General features: G+C 48.8%; 1 protein-coding gene across 2 annotated transcripts in view; it reads left to right on the forward strand.

Annotated features, from left to right (window-relative positions):
- The first annotated feature begins 4,789 nt into the window (after positions 1 to 4,789).
- KIAA0232 (KIAA0232 ortholog) overlaps positions 4,790 to 19,978 on the forward strand; it is an 82,992-nt gene continuing 67,803 nt past the window's right edge. For both annotated transcript variants that reach the window (XM_040624941.1, XM_040624942.1), the window contains exon 1: positions 4,790 to 4,894. The gene's annotated coding sequence lies outside the window, so the exon portion shown is untranslated. The remainder of the gene's footprint in view (positions 4,895 to 19,978) is intronic.

Genomic DNA, 19,978 nt, shown 5'->3' on the forward strand with positions numbered 1-19,978 from the left:
GGGGGGGAAGGAGGGGAGTTCCACAACATGGAAATGGGCGAGGGGGGACGGCTTGTGTGGGGAAGGCCACAAGTCAGCGCTGGACACGCTGGGGTAGAGGCCTCACCCAGCAAGGTGAACAGGTGCAGGAGGCAGGTCTGGGGCCTCAGAGAAAGGTCAGGGTGCCGAGAGACATATAAGCATCCTTCTGTCTCCTTGTGAGTTCAGGCTGCAGGGTGGATGAAAGCACCAGGAGCATGCCGAGTGACAGGGGTGAAGCAGTGGGGTGACAAGGGGTGGAGCAAGAGGAAGTCAAAGAAGGGTTTAGGAGCAGGGCAGCAGCCAAGTGAAAAGGGTTGCATGTTTGCTGTGTGCTGTGGACTGGTCTGACCCCCTATGTGGATTTACTTATCCCCTCACTACAGCTCTCTGAGGTAGATACTGTTACATTATACCCATTTTACAGACAAGGAAACTGAGAGGCAAAATAGCTTCCCTATGTCAGCCAGCTCAGTGGTAGAGCCTGGGTTCAGCCCAGTGGTCCAGCCCGTGTGCTTCCCCAGCATGCCACCCCGCCTGTAGATTGGATGGTCTCTGGTGACCCCGTTGAATTTTCTGTGAACTGGGGTGGAGCGGCAGGAGTGAGGATAATGCCATCAGCCCTTGAAATAAGTCTGAAAAAAGGTAATGAGACTGGACATTTACATGGTATCTTTGAGTTTACAGAGGACATCATAACTTTGATTGTGTTTGGCCCTTAACGTAACTGACATTGAGCAGGATGGGGCCATTGTCCCTCCATCGTTTCATACATTAGGAAATGGAAGCCCTGTGAAGTTCAGTGAGCTCCTCAAGGTCATACTGTGAGGCTGTGTCAAAGGCTTGATCTCAACTCCTTATTATTTTATTTTATTTTTTTGAGGTTTTATTTATTTAAGTAATCTCTACACCCAATGTGGGGCTCAAACTCACAACCCCGCAATCAAAAGTCGCACAGTCCTCCGACTGAGCCAGCCAGGGGCCCCTTGACCTCTGCTCTTCAGATGCTGGAATGGCATTTACTGCTTCTGAAGGGAATGCAGGGTTTCTGAGAGGAGAGGTGTCAGGAGGAGCTGTAGGCTTGGGGAGACCAGGGGGATAAACCAAGAAGGAGGGGTTTATTGACTACATTGACTGGCAGCATTGGAGCTGAGATGACCAGTCAGACTCCTAAATGAGGGTGTTGGCCTATGGGGAGGCAATGGGGGAAGCTTCTTTAGGGCTCTTATCTGGGCATCATTCATTTAAAAGCCGACTCAGGAAGGACTTTAATGGAAATGTGTTGCATAGTAGCAAGAACAGGGCTACAATCAAATCCTGGTGCTTGCCACTTAGTAGCAGCATGGCCCGGGGCAAGCCACCTAACCTGCCACTTAAGGAGCAGCGTGGCCAGGGGCGAGCCACTAACCTGTCCAGAGTCCTCCACGTCTCTGACTGCAAATGGGAATCACCTCCCCCCTGCCAACCATGCTGGGGTTGGGACAATGTGAGCGGAGCACTTGGCAGGAAGCTGGGGTCAGGAAACAGGAGCTGGTAATGTGAGTGTTGGGTGGCAGCTGAGATTTGTACGTATTTTTTAATTTTTAAAATCACTTTTTAAAGAGCAGTTGTAGGTTCACCGCAAAACTGAGCAGAAAGTACAGAGACTTCCTGTAACCCTCCTGCCCCCCCCAGATAGCCTCCCCCCTTTGATCAAAGTTGGCTTCATTGAAATTTTGTTTCCAAAGTTCAGAGGAAAAAAAAAACCAAACAGGAGGATACTTTTGAAATCTTCCTGCCTAAATCCTTTGCTGTGCAGAAGGGGAAACTGAGCCCCGGAGAGGGAGATTTTATACATACCCAAGATCCCAGAGTGGAGGACGCCTGGCTCCTGCTTTCTGCCAGCGTGCCATGCGGCATCCTGGACTCACGAATGTGGTTACAAAACCACTGCCCCAGCTGGCATCAGCCCGAGTCCTTGCTGGCCTCCAGAACATCCAGGTCAGAGGGCGCTAGGAGTTGTCATACGCCCCCTCTCATGGCCTCAGCTGCATGCAGGGGTCAAAGAGCAGCAGCAGCTGGTCCTGGGGCTGGAGACCCGAAATGGAGGATTGCAGCATACGCTGACACCAAGATGCTTTCTCTTTAGAAAATCCTCAAGTGGGACCCCTCTGCTTCCACCCCAGTTGTGCCTAACACCAGCGTCCTCTGGCCTCCTTTCATTCCCTGCGGATTACAGCCCTCCAGAGCCCGGGAACTACTGTTATGCTGGGTTGAACTGCGCTGGTCACTACTCAAGAGCTTTAAAGAAGGTCTCGGGCAGGGCGGCACACTGGAGTGAAGGGTTCGTGTTTGAGACGCTGTTCCCAATTGCTCACGTGAGTAAGCAGAGTCGTTTTCTCTCCATGTAGACACTCGGACTACATTACAGATGGCCATTCAGTCATTTACCCACAAACTGGCAAGTCTTGTAATGGGTCAGTGACCACTACGGACAAAACAACAGCTCTCCTGGGATGCAAGTCTTGGGGTTGGGGGGAAGATGAGTTTAATGACCAAACGTACAACCAAGATAATTGCATATACTGATAAGAACGATGAATAAAAAAAACAAAACAGGGTGGTTGCCTCATGACGGGGAAGGCAGGCAATTCTAAATTGGGGATTAGGAAGGTGTCTCTGAACATAAGACATTATAGCTGAGCCCTGAGAAGGAGCCAGCTCTGCAAACATACAGGAACAGCAGATTCAGCAAGTGCAAAGGCCCTGAGGTTGGAGTCAGCCAAACCTTCTGGACTTTCATCAAAACAATCTGAAGGACAGGGAGCAATTTTGTTAAGGAAACAAAGTAACCAAGATACTTTCATTCTCTAATCTTCCCCTACCATCTTTAAATCCTACTAATCCTAGCCAAATCCTGCTCAAATACTTCGTCCCCTAAGAAGCCTTCTGATTTCACTACTTTATGGTTTAGAAAATCTGGTATGTGGCAAAATGAGAAAAATAAGGCCAGCAAACTCCATGTGTGTGTTTGTGTGCATGTGTGTGTGTGTAGCTATAACATTGCCAACTGTGTTTCCTTCTGAGACTATCTGAGATACATTGCTACTATTTTTATTTTTTGCTGTTCATAAATTCTTTCACAAAATGATGAGTGTAGATGGCAGCAATATCACCAATGTAACATGTAGATCGCTCTGCAAATCCCTCATATTTGGAGGGAGATTTCACCGATTTGTGAAATCCCAGGTTGGCGGCACCTGACAGCTCGACTCCCATTCGCCTTTACTTGCCTCTCTTTTGCTCCAGACCACCCTGGCTTTCCCATACCCTTTCATCCTCTCCCTCCCTTTTAAAGGGAGCTCCGAGAGGGCAGGGACACCTCCGCCCGGCATGGAGCCAAACCTAGCACAGGTGCTCAGAAGGTGTTGATTGAATGAACACACTGAGGCTTGTGATAAGGTACATTCAAACCAGACGAACCTCGGAAAACAAAATTGCCAGCAAGCTGGTGAGAAAGAGCTGCCCAAGGGAAGACCCCAGACTTCAGAGCAGAGCCTGGATATCAAATCCTGCCTCCTCCAAGAGGCAGTGTGTTTCCGGAGAGTCAGAAGCCCCCCCCCCCCTCCCCGCTAGCAGCAAGGCTTAGGAATAATCACTTTCTCTGAGCCTCAGCTCCCTGACCTGTGAAATGGGGATGATAATATCCAGGATTCTTCTGAAGAGCAAAAGAAATGTTTGCAGAAAACCACTTTGTAGGTAGTATGTAAATGATGTTCTCCATGGTCCTCGTCCCTCCAGCACCCGGCACAGTGCCCAGTTGGCCCCTTCCCGGTCTGTACTTCCGCTTCTGCTTGAGCCCGTGAGCCGGTTGCGTTGCAAGTTCTGAACAGAAAAGCTCAGTGCCTGGCACCTAGTGGGTGCCCAATAGATACATCAACGGAGCAACGCCCCCAGGCAGCCCACTCCCCTCTGAACGGGTTTCCTCTTCGTAAGTAGGTAATCTCCCGGGCTTCATCCCCTCTGGTGCCTGTCATACTTAATTATTTGCTTTTTAAGGACAGGACTGGGAATCACATTTAAGGAAGGTGGGTGTGAAGACAGACGTTGATTAAAAGGTTAGTGCACATTTTTGGTTCCCACTTTCGAATGTTCCAGAATTTATTTTTGCCTACTTAATAAAAAGAGCCATGTCACATTTCTTTAGCTTGTCTTCTGGGTTTCTTTAAAAAAAAAAAAAAAATTAAAGTCTTTATTTTAAACCGCCCACTCCAGCCATCCCAGGACGCGGTTAGGAGGGGGCGCAGACAGGTGGAGCTTGCACCCGGAAAGGCGGGGGCTGCACCGGGCGGCGGGTAGGGCGGCTCAGGGCGAGGCGCGCGGCCCCAGAGGCGTCTAGGGTCCGGGGAGGGCCAGCCGCGGAGTTCAGGGGCTCTCGCCCAGAGCCGCCCCGCGTGCCCCTCCGCAGGGGGGCGTCTCCCCTCCGACGGCCCGCACGGGGGGTGGGCTCCTACCCACAGCCCTCCACCTCTCGCCCGCAGCCAGCGCCCACGCCCGGCCGCAGGGCTCTGCCAGGCCCGGTGCCCTCGGCCCGCCCACGGGGCTGGCCGGCCGGAGGGGCGGGGCCGGGCGGGGCGGGCCGGCGCTGATGTAATCCGGCGACTGGGCGGAAGGATATGGAGCGCGCCCGGTTGGCGGGGCGCTGAGGCCAGTTGCCGGGTAACGGAGCGGAGCGGCCGCGGCGCGCCGCCTCCCGCCCTCCGCCGAGTGGCGCCGGAGCCGCCGCCGCTTTACGTAAGGCGCAGGCCAGGGCCGCCGGCGCTCGGCAGCCGCTCGGAGCCCTCGCCGCGAGAGGAGGCGCCCCCGCCGGCCGCCGCGCCGCCCGGCCGCTCGGCAGGTACCGCGGGCCGGGGTCGGGGCGGGTGGGCGCGGGCCGCGCCGGCCGCTGCGGCAGAGGAGCCCGGGGCCGGCTGAGGGAGGCCGGGCTGCCGGCGCCCGTGGGCTCCACGGGACCCCGGCCGGGCCCAGGACGTGCGGCGGCCGCGGGCCCGAGACCCCCGCCGCCGCGGCCGCGCTCGGGCGCCGGGCGCGCTGGGGCCGGACGATGAGTCCGCACAATGGGCCGGTGCCGCCGCGCTGGGAGCGGCTCGCGGCAGGGAGGCGAGGCGGGGCGCGGACGCGGGGCCCGGGGCGCAGAGCCCGGGGGCGGGCGGGCTGGCGGCGGGGCTCCCCTGCGGCCGGCGGGTGGGCGCTCGCCGCGCTGCCCTCGGCCCGCGCGTGCCTCCGCCCCTCCCCTCCAGCATTGTCCTTTGGGGGCCCGGGCGGGGAGACCGCCGGCGGGGGAGGGGCCGCGCGGGGCGGGGCGGGCGCTGACTGACGGGCGCGCGGGCCTGTGGCGCGGGGCGGGCGGGGCGCGGGGTCCGGCGAAGGTTAGGGCCGCCCGCGGGAGCTGCGGGCCCCCGGAGTCGCCCGCTCCCGCGGGATGCGGGGCTCGCGCAGCCGCGGCGGCCTTGTGGAGCTCCCCGCGCTTCCGGGCTCGGGACTCGGGGTTGTCGCGTGAGAAATGCCGCCTGCCTCCCGAGGGTGTAGCGTGCCGCGGGCAGTGCGCAGGTGACAGGGCCTGCCGAGCTTCGGGAGCAGACCCCCAGTCGTGGCGGAACCCAGTTTTGATTTCTCTTTTCGCCTCCTTTCAGTTTGGGGCCTCTGTGGGCGAGGTGTAGAGACTTAACCTAGTAGAAGGTATGGGAGATTAAGCGGGGAGGGGACGTGCGGTTCCTTGGAATGATTTAATTGTGATTCTTGCTAGTAATTACCTGGGTTGGATACTTGGGTTCATTGTCCCAAGTTTCTAAGAATGGGTTTTACATCTTTGGGCCTTTGCTTGTTTAAAAAAAGAAAAGAAAAAACCGAAAAAAAAACCCGGTGGTAGAAGATGGGTGAGGGGGTGAAGGGGTGGGGGCAGGCAGTTTTGATAATAGGAGGTGATGTTGTGGGTAAAACTGTACAGTCAGAGCCCCAAGCTAGATTTCTCATGTGCAGTGTGAGACCCATGCCAGAACTCCTTGACCATTTCGTAGACTGCATTTAAAGCGGGGGAAATCTACCGGTCTACATCCTGAAGGTCAAATATTCTGTCATGGGTTGTTTTGGATTGATCCATTCTTAAATGGATCTCAGTATTTCTTTGTGACAAAAGCCATTTCCAAAACTGCCTTTGCATACCTTTAGGTAAGCTCTTTGCAATCATGACTTATTGTATATACTAAATTGAATTGCTGTACTTGCTAAACAGTGACTTTTTAATTATTTTGAAAGTAGTTTACTGCCTGTTTGGGCACATTTATCGGTTTTCATGTTTGCCAGTTTGGCCGCTGGGACATTGAATGGAGGGGAGAATACTACTCTTAAGTATTTAAATCCATAGGAAGTGGAATTAGAGGGGTTTTTGTTTTTTAAAGATAAGTACAGGTCTTTACCATGGCATAAACATAAAGCAAATATGTAATTATTTTAACAGTAATTAGCTTGTTACACAAGTTGCCAACATTTCGGAAAATTACATAGATTTTTAGCATTTCTTTAGTGGTATTATATTTAGCATTGCTCTAGTGGTATACCTTTACAGTAGCACCCTTCAAAAGCAGTAGGACTGTTTTATATTTTGCATAGCATGCCTGCCTTTTCTCCCTGTTTTAGCAGCCTTTGACTTGGAGCAGTTAATGGTCTCTGAGTCAGTTTTCTGGTCTATAGAATGGAAGGAATGACGATACCTGTCCCACAGGGTGGTTGGGGTAATCAGGTGAGGGGAAATGAGAAATAATTCTGTCAACAGCCCTCTCCTTTTATTTTATTTATTTATTTATTTTTAAAGATTTTATTTATTTATTTGACGGGGGGGGGAGAGAGAGAGAGAGAGAACAAGCAGGGGGAATGGCAAGCAGAGGGAGAGGGAGAAGCAGCCTCCTGTGGAGCAAAGAGCCCAATGCGGGGCTTGATCCCAGGACTCTGATCTGGACTGAAGGCAGCCAACTAACCTGAGCCACCCAGACAACCCCAGCCCTCTCCTTTAAAAAATATTAGATTAGAGCTAGTTTGCGAAGTGGCAGATTCCTCTCTTGGCTGATGCTCTCTCTTTAGACTCCTCCCCACCCCTTCCTGTGCACACTTTGCCTGGCTGCCAGAGTCCTGTGTCCTAAACACAGATCACGTCTTGCCAGTCTCTGGCTCCGAAATCTAAGACTGCCTGTTGTTTGGAGCCTAGATTCCAGACCCATCAGCATCACATTCAAGGCCCCTCATTCTGGCCCGAGTCCTCTCTGAACTTTACCTGTCCTCTCTGTTACCTTTCCACACTGTCCCACTGAATGGGACTATGCTCGGTTCTCTAAATGGGCCCAGCTACTTCCTTCTTTGCTTATGTCCTTTTCTCTGATTGCAATGCTCTCACGCCTGCCCTCTCCGGTTTTTAAAAGTCCACACCCGATTTTACGTCCTCTGGAGCCCTTTCGAAACTCTGTCAATGTGAATTATTCATTCCTGCAGTCATAACCCTCTATTTTGCTTTCATCATTGCCTATATCACCTTGCATTGTGTATGTGAAACTCTGGCTGTGGTGGCCATACCATTATTTTACCCCCAACACCTTGCTCAGGTGCTTAAACATTAGTGTTCAAATGTTTGCTAAATTAAAGTCAAAGTCTGTCATTCACCTTATGTGGTATATTATTATTATTATTAAGTATTTTAATAACAAACATAAGAGTACCAACCACAATATTCGAAATGCAGTTTTACTACATTAAAGATATTTAATACTTAGAATATTTCTTTTCCATTATATTTGATGTCTCACGTAATACCAGGTGGGATTTTTATACAAAGTAGAAACAACCACCTCTCTCATCTGTGTCTAAACTTCCAGGGTCCTTGAGCCTGCACTGACTGAGAAGTCCTCTCTTGGGTTGAGGAAACCAGAGCACAAGTTTTAAAATATTTTTAAAAAATATTTTATTTATTTATTTGAGAGAGAGCAGGAGTGGGGAGAGAGAAGCAGACTCCTGGCTTAGCAGGGAGCCTGACTTGGGGCTCGATCCTAGGACCTTGAGATCATGAGTTGAGCCAAAGGGAGACGCTTAACTGTCTGAACTACCCAGGCGCCCCCAAATATTTCTTACCTTTGAAAAAAAATTGCACTCCCAGCAAGTTAGAGCTTTTTTTTTTTTTTAAGAGTTTTTGTTTAAAGCTTTTTTTTTTTTTGGACATTTGTTAGACATATAAAAAGTAACTTGCTTTTTGGGAGGCTTATTTAAAGCACATAAAGTCTGGCTGTGCAGGACTTGGGTTGTTGGTGTCTTGGCTCATCTGTTACCCCGGTGTCACCCTGGGCAAGTCGGTTAAATCTCTCTTGGACCTCAGTGTCTTGATTCTGTGCAATGAGAACAATCTTCTCTGTGCTATTTTTGCTTTGCGGCGTCACCTAAAGTGGCTACACTTCGTGTGCGGCACGGCCTTGTTCAGATAGAAGCTAATAGGATGTTTTCGCTGCACAATTGTCCTCTTGGTTACCGGTCCCTAGGCTGGAGGTCCCTAGACTTGTGAGTCTTCCCTGGCCTGACCAGGTTTTTACCAGGTCTGCCCCCCACGTCTCTTTTCCATCAGCCTTTTTCTCAGCGGTTTCCCTAGCCAGCCCTTCCAGTCCTCTTGTAGATTGTTTCTATAGGTCTGCTGATGGCCTCCCTTTCTCTGGTCTCGCTGGTCCTTCTATGTTCCGTTACCAGAATTGCTCAGTGGGTAAAGCAAATCTCATCATCTCTGCCCCCAGTATGCACTGAGGAGGTTCTTGGCATTCCCTGCCCATGCCACCACACCTGAGGGATATGGCCTAGTTCTGTTGGTAGGCTTACTCCTACAAAGATTTTCACCTGGGAGACACTACCACCAGTTGGGACTTAGTGATAAAGATGCCACTCTAGGACCAATGCCACCTGGCCTCGTAGAACTCTTAGCCGCATCTCTACTGGGCCTCTCTCGCCACCTCGTATTCCAGCACTAGGCCTCTGGCCCCTTTTGTGCTTGTTTGTCCAGTTCCTTTACTCTGGAATGTGCTTTATGCCTTTCTCTTCCTATCAAAATCCTTAATACTGGGAGCTTGGCTTAAATGCTTCTGCTTCTATGAAAGAAACTTCTCCCCTGATTTTCAGAATTAACTTTTCATCATTCTTCTCCCACACAGTGCTTGACTGATGCCTCCACTCAGTTATTTTTCCTTATGACTTTTTAGTGTAGTTTTTATGTGGGGGCCCTTCCTGGATTATAAACTTCCCGAGGGAAGAGCAGAAACCTTATCCATTGCTGATGACTTCTAGTGTGCAGTGTGGTCTTTTATGTGGTACTTACTCATTAAATGGTTGACTGAATTAAGTCAGTCGCCCTGCAGTCTCTTGATTTTAGCGGAGGGGGAGTAGGTTTGGAATGGTTCTCTGTGAGAGCTTCATGCATACATGTGACACAGAACAGGACCCAGCACATAATAAGTGTTCAGTAAGCAGCAGCTGTTAGCCATTATTTTAAGCCGGTGTAGAAAACACCAGTGGTTGGGTAAGTTGATTGTATATGCTGGTTTACTGTAGCAGTGTTGACGGATTATTTCTGGGGTGTCCTTCTAAGTGTGTGTGTAAAGAAAAATCCTCTGGGTTTTCCACCTGCAACCCTGTTCTTTCATTAGTTTGATAATAAGCAGAAAAGTGAGTACTTGGTTGGAGAGGGCTCTTGCACAAGCAGATTAGTGACAGTGGTCCTAAATTATTCTGAAGACACACAGACCTATCTGTAGGTGAGCCAGGTTTTTTGCACATGGCTTAAGAAAGTCAGTGGAAAATGGGAATTGTCAAATTTCACACTGTATGTTATTTTTCAGTAAAGCAGATGTTTTCATTTTAATCTTCTGTGTCTTGTAATTATTAAATGATAGACTCTATTTAGAATTTGGAGTGACTGTTGAAATTCTGATTTTGGTATTATCGCCAAAGCATTCTGGGTCACTAGGCTTTTCCATAGCTCTGTGTCTCTTCCTCTGTCTGGTCATCACTGTTAATGCCTGGCTGGAAAGGGAGAAACTAGGTGAGGAAAACCGGCTATGATTTTGAAACTTTTTTTTTTCTTAAAGATTTTTAAATTTATTTTTGAGAGAGGGAGAGAGAGAACAAGCCTGGGGAAGGGGCAGAGAGGAAGAAGCAGACTCACCGCTGGGCTGGGAGCCTGATGTGGGGCTCCAACCCAGGACCCTGGGATCATGACCTGAGCTGAAGACAAATGCTTAATCGATGTCCTGGAAATCTATATATTCCTGATAAATCTCTCTTAAAACCTGCCGCAAAGAACTGTGGATCATAGGGCTATCCCAGGGGATGGACTAGTATCTGTCTTAGAAATAATGGCGATAGGACAGTTATTTTAATATTACAATATGCTTGAGAATGTGCTACTTTTGTTTCTAGCTAGAGTGGTAAAGAAATGGGAGTTCTGTGAATACAGACACTGTGTGCGTGCGTGTGTGTGTGCGCGCGTGCATTTGCTCCTCTCGTGACTGGAAGCGAGCCGGGCTCTGTCTGCAGTCTTCATGGTGCCCGGCACAGGGGAGTGGTTGCTCAGTACGTAGTGAAATGAGTCCATCACCTGTGGAGATAAATAAGTGTAAGGAAATGTGCCTTGGTGCGTTTTCAAATTTATTTTTCAAATTTATTTTTTGGTGATGTGGTTGTTACCTTAGTTAATTCGGGGAGGTGAAAAATGAGGAGGGACTTATTTTCCTTTTCAGCCAGGAGTTAGTTTCTAGCTCAATTACATTTTCCAGAGTACCTTTGGAACCTTAATAGCCAGCACATAACTATTTCAAAATTGTTTGCCCAGTTTGGGGATTTATTCAAGCCCTTAATTTACTTTTATTTATTTATTTATTCAGTTACTAGCTTTTTCTTAGGCGTCTGATTAACATTTTGCTTCTTAGCGTCTTCTGTGAAGATTTTAACAGAGAGAAAGCAAAATGGAAGAGACGCTTTTTAAATTCTTTTTTTGGTGGTGGTGATTTGCCGCTGCTTCCTTTGGTTACCAGCAGAAATAATTGAGTACTGATTGCATTGTTTTTTCTTTTTTTGCTATTACCAGCAAAGGGGTTTCTTGCTTTTATAAATTTAAAAGCTTTATTTAAAACTGTTTGTTAGGGGCACCTGGGTAGCGCAGTCATTAAGCGTCTGCCTTCGGCTCAGGGCATGATCCCAGAGTCCTGGGATCGAGCCCCACATCAGGCTCTTCTGCCGGAAGCCTGCTTCTCCCTCTCCCACTCCCCCTGCTTGTGTTCCCTCTCTCGCTGGCTGTCTCTCTCTGTCAAATGAATAAATAAAATCTTTAAAAAAATAAAACTGTTAAAGTAGGGGCGCCTGGCGGGCTCAGAAGAGCAGGCGGCTCTGATCACGTGGATGTGAGTTCAAGCCCCATGCTGGGGTAGAGATTACTTCAGTAAATAAATATTTTTTAAAAAATTAAAAAACTGTTAACATATATTTTGTATGATTCATCAAAACATTGTTCTAAATCATAATAACTGTTTTAAAACCTGTTTATTTTTTTAAAATTACATGTTAAATCTAAGAATTCAGATTATAAGATGAAAAGTAAGTCTCCTCTTGCTCCCCTTCCTGTACGGAAAAAAACACTGATAAATTTCTTGGATGTCCTAGGCAAAAAATATGCCAGTGCTTCTGAAAAATGGAGTCACTGTCAAGAGTGTTCTATGTTTAAGCAAACCCTGACCTTGCATCTTGGAGTGCTTTCCATATCAGCATGTACAGATCTTTATGTACAGATCGACTTCACTGTGGTTTTTTACGTGCCTAGTATTCCATCGTATGAATGTGCCAGAATTTATTGAGCTAGTTGATGGGACAGGCTTCCGTGTTTCTGTGAACACTTTTTTTTTTTTCTAAAGATTTTATCTATTTATTTGTCAGAGAGAGAGAGCACATGTGCACGCACAAGCGTGTGGGGGGGGGAGGGCAGAGGGAGAAGCAGGCTCCCCGCTGAGCGGAAAGCCTGATGTGGGACTTGATCCCAGGATGCTGGGATCATGACCTGAGCTGAAGGCAGATGCTTAACCAACTGAGCCACCCAGGTGTCCCTGTACATCTTTTTTTTTAAGGAGATTTTTTTTTTTTTAAGACTTTATTTGTCAGAGAGCACAAGCAGGGGGAGCTGCCTTGATACTCTTAATAATTTTGATCAAGGGGCCTACATTTTCACTTTGCACTGGACCCTACCAGTTATGTCAGTCCTGTAAAGGCTTTTTTTTTTTTTTTAAATGGAGGGTGTGTGTGGAGGGGGAGCAGAGGGAGAGGGAGAGAGAATCGTAAGCAGACTCCATACCCAGTGTGGAGCCTGATGTGGGGCTTGATCTCACAACCCTGAGATCATGACCTGAGCTGAAATCAAGAGTCAAATGCTTGACCGACTGAGCCACTCCAGCGCCCCTGTCCCCTAAACACTTTATAAAAGAAGCATCCCTCATCCTCATGCCTCCTAATCCTGCTCCCTGTGAGTGACCACCACTAACAATTTATAGTTTTTCAACTTGGAGACTTCTGGAACGCTTATATAAGTGCACATACATCATTCTTGAGTCTTCTTAGAAACTACTAATTAAGTCTATGCAAAGTCCGTGTGTATTTTCTTGAGAAACCGCTAATGATCTAGAACACTACAAACTTAAAAACCTTTAAAGGAGCTGTAAAAACAGCAGGAGGAGGTGGGTACTGAACTGCAGTTTTAGATTTTGTATTGGTGTGTTTTTTTAAAGCGTGCTTTCCTTGAAACTTTAGGGAAACAGTTTAAGTTTCAGACTGTTAAGATACCTATCTCTGGGATTTCATTTTCTCAAACCTAGTAAAATGAATCCTAAGCCCACCACAGGCAAGTCAGGAATGAAAAATAAAGTTTAACCATCAGTTAGGCTCAATTGAACAGGGGATCACTGGTGGGTATATAGGATTATTGGGGGCTTTATTTAGTTAAAAGTGGTCAGAATTCTTGGTGGAAGGGCAGGAGTCTTAGAAATGGCTACGGAGAGTGGGTGAGGAGGAGAAGGGGTAAGGAGGAGAGGGGGCCCACACTTGTTCTGCAGCTCCTAGCCAGTAGGCCTGGCATCAGGGACCTCAGTTAATTCCTGTATCCTCCTGACAACCCTGGAGACACGTGCCGTTATCTCCATTTTATAAAGGGTCCAGCTGTGGTTTAGAGGCCTCAAGAAGCTTCCCTGAGGTTACAAATAATAATAATCGATCTTTTTACTCGATTATGTTTGGAGTGATGATATTTCGGATCTATTGAGTTAAATACAGTATATTACTAAAATTAATTTTACCCATTTCCTTTTGAATCTGGCTTTTGGAAAATTTGAAATTGCATACTGGTGACTTGCATCTTGCTATTGGATGGTGCTAATGGAGGAAGCAGAGCTGGAGCCCAAACGTCTATCCTTGAAACTTCAAGTCCATTTTCTCTCCACTGCCCTACTCTTCCTGGAGGTTTATTTGTTCCCACAATACTTGCCGACTGCCTGCAATGTCCGAGACACAGATGCCACAGTGCTTAGACATGCAGGAGACTTAGGGAGGAATTGTTGTGGAAGGGAGATCGAGGGAGCAGGAGTGTGCAGGAGCAGCCTCTGACCCCTGTGCAGGTGAGACCCTGCGCAAGGGAGTGAGGGGAGGAGGGCCTGGGTGGGAGCAGCCTCAGGCCCGTGCAGTTCTGAGAAAGGCTTGGCTAGGCTGCTAGGGGGTCTGTGACAGGCTGGGTGGCCTGGGTCTAGTACCCCGTCCTGCTCAGCTTTGCTGGGGTGGCTGGGTGTCCTTGCCATGGCGATTCTGGATGTGCAGCAGCGGGAGGCTGTGGGTCAGCTGGGCTCCCCGCAGTGGGTTCTCCTGAAGGGCTGTCAGAGTGGGGCAGCCGCTGCTCACCACACACACGCAGCACTGTTCTGTCCTGACAGTATGATAAGCAAATGGATACAGCTGTCAAGTGAAAACTGCTAGGAGGGAAAATAAAGCCAGGAGATGAGGGTCATGTTTTATAGGGTGGACAGGGAAGGGCTCTCTGATAAGATGCCACTTGAACCGAGACCCAAGACCTGAAGGAAATAAGGGAGAGAGAGGGGCGCTGTCTGCGGAGCAGAGTATCGTCCAGAGGGGGAGCAGAACAGATGAAGGACCCTGATTCTGGATATGTTAGGAAGGGAGAGCTACGGATTTGCTGGTGGGTTGGGTATGGGATGTGAGAGGAGGATGAGGGGTCTGGGTGATGCCAGAGCTTTTGGCTTGAGCAGTGGAAGCAGGAGGTTGCCTTGGCTGACATTGGGAAGGTCTCAGCAAGGATGGTGGTGGTGAGAATTCAGTTTTTGTGTTTTTTTAAAGACCTGTTATAAGTTGAGATGCCAGTTAGACACCCATCTAATAGCTTGATGGTTCTAGAATTGCGGGGTTCACGAGAGAAGCAGAGTACAGTTTGGAGTAATTTCTATATAGATGGTATTTAAAATCATAGGACTGGAGATCATCTAGGACTGTGCTGTTCAGTTAGCTAGCCACGAGCTACACGTGGCTTTTGAGCAATTGAATTGTGGCTAGTTTGACTTGAGATGTGCTGTAAGTGTTAAACATACACCAGATTTCCAAGACTCAGTGTGGGGAAAAAAGAATGTAAATTGTCAATGATCTTTTTACTTGATTATGTTTGGAGTGATAATATTTCGGATCTATTGAGTTAAATACAGTATATTACTAAAATTAATTTTACCCATTTTCTTTTGAATCTGGCTATGGGAAAATTTGAAATTGCATACTGGTGACTTGCATCTTGCTATTGGATGGTGCTAATGGAGGAAGCAGGTGTTGGTGGAGAAGTCTGAGGACGGCCTGGAGAGCCGGCAGAGGAGGGGAGCTGGAGAACAGAGAGGGGTGATAATAGTTGTGGCCTATGGGCAAGTGAGCCTCACTAAAATTTCTCTAGAACTTGTGGAAAAGAATCAGAGAGCAGCTAGGTCTGGCCACTGTGCAGTAGATGGGCTTGGCTCTTTAGACAGGAATGGATCTTGGAGACCGTCTGGAGGATCAGGATCTTNCCCTATAATTTCTTTTGTTTTTGGTTTTATTTTAAAGTGAGTTTCAGGGGCACCTGGGTGGCTCAGTCGTGTTAAGCGTCTGCCTTCGGCTCAGGGTGTGATCCCACGGTCCTGAGATTGAACCCCGCATCGGGCTCCCTGCTCTGGTGGGAGCCTGCTTCTTCCTCTCCCACTCCCCCTGCTTGTGTTCCCTCTCTCGCTGGCTGTCTCTCTCTCTGTGAAATAAATAAAATCTTTAAAAAAAATAGAGTTTCATCAGGATGCGATGCAGCCTGCTGAGTGAGAGCTTTGATGTAACGTGGCCTTTGCAGAAGAACGGCAGTCGGAGAAAGAGCACACATAGGAGCTTTGACGCAATTAATGCAGGCAGCTAACTCTAGTGACCGCAAAACCTTGGTCTCAGGCTCTTTCCCGCCTTGCAACCTTTGCTTGATGCAACTTCCATAAGAACGTCTTACCTTCCTTCTAATTCTGAGCTCCGCAGAGGACTTCTTAACACTCCCTTAGGCCCCGGGAGTGGACTCAGCCACCCTGAGGGAGGGCTTTGTTGCCATCGGTCTTGTCATTCAGTTCCCTTAGCCCTCAGGACCTTGTGCCCAGGTCGCCCCTGCCCTGAGCGTCTCCCAGAGACCTGGAGCTGGGGCCGGGTGTAGGCCCTCCGCTGACCCCCGCTGGTCCGAGGACCTTGCAGGCGCCGCTGGCGGGCTGCTGCTTCCTGCACTGTGGCCATATTGCTCCAGTATCAGGCAAAGATTTCTTCCCTTACACGGAATACTTTTTCCCCTGCATTTCATTCTCCCATTTCCAAACACACACATGCACATTTAGGAACAGTGTCTATAACCATTTTTCCCCTAGTCGTGGGGTAGAGACTGTCACGGAAATTGCAGCTCCTCGAGTAGACTTACCCGGGTGTTGCCAGGGCAGGCAAAGGAGTACCTTGAAAAGGATCGGGTAGCACCCTGCAGTCCGCCGTTGGCTAAAGTGGGGTCGGAGCTGCTCTCACTTTCCCTCTGGCTCAGGGTTCAGGTGTGTCAGCTTCTCAAAGTGTCTCTAGGTCTCTGCAGATGGTGAACAGTCATGGCCAAACCAAAAGCTTTGATGAAGAAGGATATGCTGAATGCAAAGTAAAAGGCTTTGCTTTGATCTTCAAAATTGGATGACAGCAAGGCTGCAAGTTGGATGAGGGGCGGACGGTGTGGTGGAAGCAGCCGCAGCTTCGCAGCTGGACCGCGGTGGCCCTGGTCTGCTCCCGCCGCAGGACCCTGGCGACGTTAAGTGTCTTAATCCGTAAAATGCAGAGGTTTGCTTTAGCTCGTGTTTTCCATGCTGCGAAAGCCGCATCGAACACAGAGCAGGTGCTCAAAGGGTTATTGACTGACAAATGAGTGAAAGAGTTCAGGCATGAGGCCGGGTGGGTGGGGAAATGGGAGTTGGGCAGTTCCCACGCTCCTCACCTGTGCCACCGTAACCTGTTTCAGGCGTAGTATTGGGGTTTGCCTCTGAGAAATGTTGGAACAGCCCTAGATTAGGCCATGTGTCTGAGTATAAAATCAGCACGCTCCTGACGCTGACACCTGCCCGTTCCTTTCTCCTCACGGTCACGTACCATATGCTTCTCAGGAGGTGGAAGCCGCAGAAGCGGAGGGGTGCCTTGGGCCGGGTGTNNNNGGAACTTCCCAGGGCTGCTGTAAGGAAGTGCCTCGGCCTGGGCGGAGGGCAGATTTATCCTTACAGGTCTGGAGGCTGCAAGTCTGAAAGGCAGGTGTCAGGAGGCTGGGTTCCATTTGGAGCTTCTGTCGAAGGACCTGTTCTGTGCCTCTCTCTCAGCTTCTGGGGTTCCTCAGCTTGTGTACACCTCACTCCCATCTCTGCCTCTGTCTGCGTGTGGCCTCCTCTGTGGGTCTCTGTCCCTGTTTCCCTCATCTTGTAAGGGCATCAGTCATTGGGCTGGGGGCTGAACAGAGCTGGATTGACCAGTGGTTATGAGAGGGTGGAAAGGAGCTACTAATTGGAAGTGACTGTGGTTCCTAGGACTTTGATTAGCGTATACATGTTCCTAAACCTGGAACATAGTGTTTCTACGGCGGGGAAATGTGACTTCTGGTTTATCTGCAGAGCAAATGGATGGCGTGGGCCATTGAGGAGGATTTTTTCGAGCATGCGTTGAAATCACATTCTCCTAGCTTTAAAATTACTAGAGAACATGCCACCATTGCCCCCCAGATTAAGCTGCTTTGTCACCCCCACTGTGTCTTGTATATTCACCAAATGGTGGTGGTTTCTGATATTTAAATACAATTAAGGGTCACTTGAATCTGATGGGGCAGTCAGTTCCTCAGTGAGTGTCACAAGTTGGGGTCTTTGGGAAGTGGTTTCTCTGGAAAGCAGCTGAAGACAGTTCAGCATGCCGATGTTGATTAAGAAGTACCCATGGGGGCGGTGCCTGGGTGGTGCTGTCGGTAAGTGTCTGACTCTTGGTTTTGGCTGGGGTTGTGAGATTGAGCTCCATGTCGGGCTCTGTGCTTAAGACTCTCTCTCCTTCTGCCCCCCCCCCCATATTGTCTCTCTCTCTCAAAAAAGGTCCCTGGAACAATAGCTTGGTCTTAAAATTTTGGGACCTATTTCATGTGAATTTAAAATTCTTGGTTCATTTAATCCTACCTTCTTTCCCCCTCTGTTTGAATTTGCCCTGCTTTGATGATTTGAAGGATCCTAAGGGGGAACCGTGGTCGAATGGGACTACCTGAGCAGAATGTAACTCCTGGACAGCTGGAGTTAGGTACAGACATTGCTGCTCAAGTCCCCCCCTTTCGGGCCAGAAGGACCCTTTGGGTAGGGGCAAGTTGTTACCAGACAGTCTGTAGCGGTGAGGAGCTTCACTCTGGAGTTAGCTTAGCCTGCTTTCAGATCCCCACTCTTCTCTTTTTTTGCTGTTTGGAGAAATGAAGTTTCTGTTCTGAGTTTCTGTGTCATCATCTGTACAAGGAATAATAATGGTGTCGGCCTCACGGGGTGTTGGAATGCAGTGAGCACGCATGTACAACCACTTTGGTGGTAAATTCCATCAACACAAGCTGCTTCTGCTGTCGCTGGAGGACAACCACATTTACGTTATAAGAAAGGAAGTACCTTCGTTCACTAGCTCTAGACATAGGTGACTGAGCCCCTATAGCTATGATCTTAGCAAACTGCAAGTAGAAGGAAATGTTTGTAGCCAGTAAAGGATGTCTACAGAAAACCTACAGAGAACATCAGTTTTAGTGAGGAAGTGTGGAAACATTTCCTGTATAGTCGGGTACAGGACAAAGGACCCCCTGCTGATGCCACTTCTCTTCATTGTCCTGCCAAAGGCCGCACACCCAGAGAACAGCATTGACCTGCTGAAGGATTGCAGTGCTAGAAACAGAAAATTGTCATCTGCAGATGATGATTCTGTATAAAACCTGGGAGAGTCTGTGACCTAGTATCTAGGAATAAATGTGTGTGCTGAGCATGAAAACTTATTTGAAAGATCTAGCCGGAGACCTAAATAAATGGAGAAATGGTCCTTGTTCATAAATGGGAAGACTCTATGGTGTAAAGTAGACTGTTTTCCTCAAATTGATCAATATATTTAATGCATCTCCCATTAAAATCCCAGCAGGGTTTCACACAGATGTGGTGGCTGATCCTAAAATTGTGAGAACGAACAAAAGGCCAAGCACAGGGAAGACCCTCCTGAGGAAAAATCTCGATACTTCGTGTGAAAGTCTGGTAGTTCAGCCAGCGTGGTGTTGGCGTGGGGATGAGTATGTTGAGCATGGAAAAGAGCCCCAGACAGACGTGTGGTTATGTGGAGCTTGGGTCCGGGAGAGAAGTGCAGTTACAGGTGGGGATAGAGGGCTGATCCATTCATGACACTGGCACAGCTAGTTTTCCGTGTAGAAAAACATGCAGTTAGGTGCCTGCTTCACTAATTCTAGATAGAGGTAACTCGTAAATGGATTAAGAACTTGAATGTTTTATTAGATTTTACAGGGTTGCACTGTAGTGACCAAACCCCTGAGTCTCAGTGGCTTAAGCACCAAACATTTCTTCGTGGCTCACATCAATACATTGGCGGCCACGAGTTTGTTGCTATGGTGCCCTTCCAGATGTCTTCTCATCCTGAGACCCATGCTGAGGAAGCGGTCCCATCTGGAACACGTTCTTCCTGTGATAGCAGAAGAGGTCTAATCACATGATCACTTTTAAAGCTGGTTGGACATGCGTAGGTCATGTCCACTGCGGTTCAGTGGCCACACCAGTCACAGGGGGCAGTGCAGGGACATGTCCTCAGCCTACAGGGAGGCACTGCCAGTCCGTCCCATGGTGACGACGGTGGGGACTTGCTGTGTAACGGGTTGTTTGAGGGGAAATGAAGGGCTGGATGGAAACTAACTCAGTTTGCTACAGTATGAGAAGAAAAACTTGAATACTTTTAGAAGAACAGACAAGCCTCTTTCTGACCTTAAGATAGGGAAAGAGGTCTAAGGACTGTGTTCTCAAACTTTAAAGTACATTTGGGGGCACCTGCCTGTCTCAGTCTGTACAGCATGTGACTCTTGTCGTCAGGGTGGTGAGTTCAAGCCCCGCTTTGGGCCTAGAGTTACTTAAAAAGGAAAAAAAAGTACGTTTGTCACCTGCGGAACTTGGTAAAATGGAGATTCTGCTTCAGTGGGTCTGAGTAAGCTCTGACATAAAAGCTGCCACCACAGCGACCATCTTCCCTCTTAAGCCCTCTCCTCACTTGCTCTTGTAGTAAAGGTCTCAGAGCCGGGGGGGGGGGGGGG

Source organism: Ursus maritimus, unplaced genomic scaffold (genome assembly GCF_017311325.1).
Source record: "Ursus maritimus isolate PB19 unplaced genomic scaffold, ASM1731132v1 scaffold_8, whole genome shotgun sequence".
Lineage (NCBI taxonomy): Eukaryota > Metazoa > Chordata > Mammalia > Carnivora > Ursidae > Ursus > Ursus maritimus.